General features: G+C 33.0%; 1 long non-coding RNA gene across 2 annotated transcripts; it reads left to right on the top strand.

Annotated features, from left to right (window-relative positions):
* LOC107648272 lies at nucleotides 2,545-3,829 on the top strand. 2 transcript variants are annotated; one of them, XR_001621834.2, is made up of 3 exons: nucleotides 2,545-2,783; nucleotides 3,326-3,441; nucleotides 3,566-3,829. It is a non-coding gene; the product is annotated as an uncharacterized LOC107648272 (long non-coding RNA). The 2 variants fall into 2 exon arrangements; XR_002348919.1 differs by lacking the exon at nucleotides 2,545-2,783 and having other exon boundaries at nucleotides 3,258-3,441.

Raw genomic sequence — 6,283 nt, forward strand, 5'->3', positions numbered from 1 at the left:
TTTAACCATTAAATTTGTATATATATTAAATAAATTAATTTTTTAATAAATACATATATATTTTTTTATAAACAAACTATACATAAATAAAGGTACTCTTACTTTTAAAATTGATCTTAAAAAAGCTTATGATAGGGTGGATTGAAGATTTTTGGAGAGTATTCTCATTGCTTTTGGTTTTTCTATCATCACTGTTAATTTGATTATGAATTGTTTCCGTGCATCATCTCTTTCTATTATGTGAAATGTGAATATATCGGATAGTTTTGCTCTTAGAATGGGGCTTAGACAGGGTAATCCAATGTCTCCTTACTTATTTGTGTTTTGTATGGAAAGACTGGCTTGCTATATATCTCATAAGGTGGTCGAAGGTGTGTAAAAACCAGCTTCTGTCACTAGGAGTGGCCCGAAATTCTCTCATTTGATGTTTGCAAATGATCTCTTACTTTTCTGTCAGGCTACAAAGAGTCAGGTCCAAATGGTCATGCATTCTCTTAACATTTTTTGCAAGGCATCTGCCAGGAAAGTAAATCTTAAAAAGTCTAAAACTTTTTGTTCTAAAAATGTGACTACTCGTAGAAGAGATATTTTTACTAGTATTTCTTCAATACATTTTGCTTTGGACTTAGGACGATATTTTGGAGTTAACATTAATCATTCCCGTACCAGTAGGACTTCTTTTTATTTGGTGATTGAAAGGTGAGGGGAAGATTAGCTAATTGGAAAGGAAGGCTTTTAAATAAAGCAGGGAGACTTTGCCTGATCAATTCTGTTGCAACATCCATTCCTATCTATCATATGTAGGTATCTTTTTTTTCAAATTGGGTTTGCGATAAATTGTCTTCTATGATGAGACAGTTCCTTTGGAAGGGTCAAGTTGATGGCAAAGGTCTTTCTCTTGTTAATTGGAGGACTGTGGTCACTTCAAAGAAATTTGCTGGCCTGGGTATTAGAGATCCTGTATGTGTTAATATATCTTTACTTGGTAAATTGGTTTGGCAACTTTTTCATTGTCAGGACAAGCCTTGGGTTGCTCTATTGAGGTCGAAGTATCTGAGGAATGAAGGAGTTTTAGGTGGCCCTATCCCTTGCAACACTTCTCATGTTTGGAAGAGTTTTTCAAAGGCATTTGGTGCTCTTAAGGATGCCTTCTTTTGATGCGTTGGGTCACTTGATCAATCTTTTTTGTTTGACAATTGGAGTATTGAGGGCCTAATTGCTCAAGATGTCCCTTTTGTACATATAGTCAATGAAATCTCCTTGATGTTTTCTCTAACATTTCAGAAGATGTCAAACAGCGTTTGAATGCTTATAATCCGGATTGAAATGCTAGAGAGAGTTCGGGTTGGTCATGAAATGTGGCATCTTCTAGACTCTACTCAGCTAGGAGTGGATACAGTTGGCTAGCCAAAAGAAAGTTTGACTGGAAAGAGCGTGATAATTGGTTGTGGGTATGGCGACGGCATATTTATGAGAATACAAGTTCTTGATTTGGCTCAGTCTTCATAACGCTATTCCTACGACAGAGTTTTGTTTGGGTCGTGACTTAGCTTTATTTATCACTTGTCATCGGTGTCAGAATGGTTCTGAATCCATTCTTCATTGTCTTCGGGAGTGCCTTAGTGCCAAGGAGGTTTGAAACTTTTTAGACCTGTATTCAGATAACTCAGATTTACGTGATTGGATCTGTAAAGGTATAAGGAGTGGAGATGTTTTTTTTCTTTTCGACCATCTGGTGGATATGGAGAAACAGGAATCATGACTTATTTAATACAGATGACTCTTGGAGTGCTAGTAAAGTGGTGAGTTTGATTCGTAGTTCAGTAAGGGAGTTCTACACTATTTTTGCTATGCATCAATCTTTGTCTCTTCATTCGCTTTATTTGCATTGGGTTCCACCTCCAGTTCATCATGTTAAATTGAATTGTGATGCTAGTTGTTTTGCTCCTTTTGGCTATGCTGGTTTTGGTTGTATCATTTGTAACTCTGATGGATGTTGGTTGAAAGGTTGCACTTGAAAAGTTGAAGTATACAGTGTTCTTTTTGCTAAATTGTATGCGAATTGGAGAGGTTTACTTCTAGTTTGGGATAGTGGATTTCGTAAGGTTATTTGTGAAATAGACTGTTTAGAAGCTCTTTTCTTGGTAAACCAAAGAAGCTCTTTTCTTGGTAAACCAAAGAATGCTTGGTAAGAATATTCTAGAATGAGATTTGGCAAAGCATATACAGGAGGTTATGAATTGGAATTGGAGAGTCTCTGTTCTTTTAATTTAGAGAAATGCAAATATTGTTGCAGATTGTATGGCTAAAGCAACTACTTCTGACGCGAACATTCACTCGAATTGGAGTCAACCATATAGTAAATTTGAACATCTAATAAAGTTAATAAATATGTACCTAACTAATTAATTTAATTTTGTGTTTGTTTGTTTTTTTTTTTTTTCTTTCTTTTCTGCTTAGTTACCAAAAACTATACATAAATATAACAAAATTGATTAATTGCCCTCCATAAACTAGTAATTTTACAACAAAGCTCAACGATTCATTAACTAATTTCCAAATTTCGTTTTGGTCTGAACCTTGAACAAATTTCGTGATTTGGGGAGTTCAAACTTAGGCCTTAGTTATGGGCTTGGGTTTAAACTAAATAAAGGTGAAACAATAACTAGGGAGTGCAGCTAGATTTTTATTTTGTTACTCCAAAATCTTCTTGTTCGTTTTTATTGCTTCTCTACTCAACGCTTCACTATGAGCAGATCAGGGCAGCCACCAGATTTGAAGAAGTAAGCATTACTAATCATATTCAGGATCCAGTTGGATAGGTTGTTAAGTAACTTTTTTTTACTTTTAACTTATGAAAATGTGTTGTATTAATGTCTGGTACAATTTTCAAAACAAAATTGTAACTTTCTAAAAAGTTATTTTAGTATTTAAAGAGAAATTAAAAAGAATAACTTCTCTCATAATAAAAAACTTTTTATCATTTTTTTTCTTAAAATAAGTACTTTTAGAACTAAAAAACTAAACACAAAATAATTTATTTATAAACTACTTTTAATATAAACATTTATTGTTTAAGTTATTTCTTCAAAAATAACTTAATTAAGCTGTTTACCAAAATTAGACCTTATTTATTTTCATCTTTCAATTTCTTAATTTTCTTCAGAATCTGTTGCAATGAGCAATTTTAACATACATTTATTTTTCTTAAGTCCAACAAAGTGAAACAATAAAAATTGAAATAATGCTAATTATAATTGATTTTTGTTATGTCAAAAAGACTTGGATGTGTAATATTATTTTAATCATTATTATCTACTTGCAGTTAAACCTAATGCAAACAGGATGATTGTTGGTACCCTCAGGGGTTTTGACCAGTTCATAAACTTAGTTGTTGATGTTGAAGTCAACGGCAATGAAAATAACGAAATAGGAATGGTGGTGAGTTCTGTCTTCCATTCCATTTCCTATATTAATTTAATTTGTCAAACAGGAGTAACAAAATTTTTTAGGGGACATAGAGTACAAGTTAACCCAGATTTTGTTTTTAAAATTGATGATGCAGGTAATTAGAGGAAACAGTGTGGTTACTGTTGAAGCACTTGAGCCTGTGAACAGGGGCTGACTTCTGTTTTATTGTAATATTTCTCATTAATTGCAATGTTTGAAATGGTGTGTATTTTGAACATTGTAGATGGCTTACTTCTGAGACTAACATGGAAGTGTGGATCTTAAGGTCATTTGGCCATTACTTTGGAGTTCATTTCTTTTCTCAGCTGATTTGTTAGTGTAGCGCACTGTGCATACCACTATGATTTTTTAATGGGATGGCACTGATCTTGCCAAATTGAAATTATGTCTATATATATATATATATATACATGTATCCTTCTTAGTTGAATTTCTTCTCTTTTTTATTTTATTTTTTACAGAATTATAATCTTTTCTCCCGTTATGTATTGTTATGATTTAATAATACTTTGATGTTTCTGTCTGTGCTCAAAACTTGGTTCAGTTCTGTCTTTTGGGATAAACAAGGGGCAAAATGCCTAACCACCGCACTAGGATGCCATTAAAAGAAACATTACGTGTTCTAGCAAATAAAGCAGTGAAGAAAGAGAATTAGTTGTCGGGGGCAAATGATGAAACCCCACAGGAAGTGAGGGACCATGCTTAGCAAGCTCTGAACATTTTATATGATTTTCTTATTGTAAATATTTGTTGTTAGTTGTGTAGATCATGGAGGGGATTAGCTGTTACATGTTTTTGTTATGTAGTTGAGTCATGTATTTGTTTTGTTTCATTCGGTATGTTTAGAGGTTTTTGTTGTTGATGAACTAATATGCCAATTTTTTGGCATTCCTCGTGGTGGGGTTTTGTCTATCTAAACTTCTAGAGTACTCCACTTGTCTTAAGTTCTCTTGCTACTTACAAGGATATATATATTTGTTGTTGGTTAAAGACATGATTTTGGCTCAGATTTACTTGAATAATTGAAGATACATGTGATCTTTTGAAAATGATTTGTGGTTAAAATTATTATGTGCACATAAAAAATCTTACTAAAGTAGTATTTATTTGTTTTCAAAATTTGAAATTAAGTCTGAGGGACTAGAATTTAGTATTGTATTTGGTGGCTAGAAATTGGAAATAAGTGATGCAAAATTCCAATTCCTTCGATACCTCTAAAAAGTGACAATACAAAGGATTGAAATTTCTAGAGATAGTAATTAAAATTTTAACAATATTTTTTTTAAATAACTAAAAGTATTTTAGTGAATATTTTTATTTTATTTTTATATTTATCTTGAACCAAATAGGATATTAAGTCAGTCCTATACATTTTACATCAACTTAATTTACTCTCAATTTTTGTCTTTTTATGTCTGTCTTTCAGTTTAAGTTAACGCAGCCTAAATGATACCTGTGTTTTTTAGTACGCTTCTAGGTTAAGATTAGTAATCAAGTGCTTTCATGTAATTACCATTGTCGGTAGGAACTTGCACAATAAGAGGAAGTGATAGAAGTTTTTGTCACAAACAGAGGCATTTTATACTGCATGTCTAAACTCTAAAGATTGATACAATGATATTATAGAAGTGTAGGCAGAAAGATTGAGTGAGATTGTCGGTTTTATTTCACATTTGAGGCCTTGCACTTTGGTACTTGACATTGTGCAAGTACTCCGGTATTGCCATAATAGTAGAATCACATTATGACTTTTGAAATATTTAGTTCTATATTTGAAAGTAATACTAGTTAGGAGATAAGTTTGATTGCACTTGAAAGAGGGTAGAGACATTGTGATCTCAAAGAGAACCTTGGTTCTACGCCTGAAAAGAATATTAGTTGAGAGCGAAATCTGATTAAAACTGGAAGAGGATGTCCATTTGTCCTTCTCATTTTTGCTGTGGATGTAAAGCCGTTTGCAGCAATTCCTTAAGAAGGAAAGGATTCTCAATTCTGAATCAATATCTAAAATCAAAGCTTTTGAAGTGGGCACAACATCAAGCCAGTAATTATCTGATTCAACTGCAAACTGTAGTTATTAGCTGTTTGATTGGTACTGCACAAGGCACGCTTTATGCTGCAGTTGGGTAGGACCACATTAGAAGAAGCCTTATGTGGTTCCTACTTACTACAATTCTCAACCATAAATCAATGTCAAAATCACATGAAAAGAAGTTTAGCCACGTTTTGTGGGAGACTTGTAATTGTAAACCATGCCTGTGGCTTACAATTTTGAATTTAAACAGCGAACACATATTCTGAGGAATCAGAATCAATCACAACGGTTTTCCTTCAGCCGGTGCAAAAGCTCAGGCAAGACAAAAGTCCCTTTCACTTTTTATTATTCTTCTTATTGGTTCGTGAATTTGTTTAACGGGAGAGACCAAGAGGCATAGAATTTTGTTAAATGCAGAACCTTGTTCTGCCCTTAAAAGACCCCTGCAAAGTAACTTGGAGCATGGTGTATTTTGCTTTAGCATTATATCCGTTTGAAAAAGGAGGAAAAAAAGGGGCTTACCAATTACTTATTTGTTGGGACACAAAAGTCAGAAATTTTTTTACCACTCCGGCTTTTGTACTTAATGTCGACACGATTTTTATTAGGAGGCCACTCAGATAAACACGCCTAAAACGTCTTTTTTTAAAGATGTCTTTATGTTATGTTTTAATTGGTTTTGGTATAATTTATTCGGTGTTCCTCATCACATATTATTAAATTCCTCAAAATTTTTTCTTTCCAAAAACAATAAAAAACATTTAATTTGGACTAAAA

Source organism: Arachis ipaensis, chromosome B06 (assembly GCF_000816755.2).
Source record: "Arachis ipaensis cultivar K30076 chromosome B06, Araip1.1, whole genome shotgun sequence".
Taxonomy (NCBI): domain Eukaryota; kingdom Viridiplantae; phylum Streptophyta; class Magnoliopsida; order Fabales; family Fabaceae; genus Arachis; species Arachis ipaensis.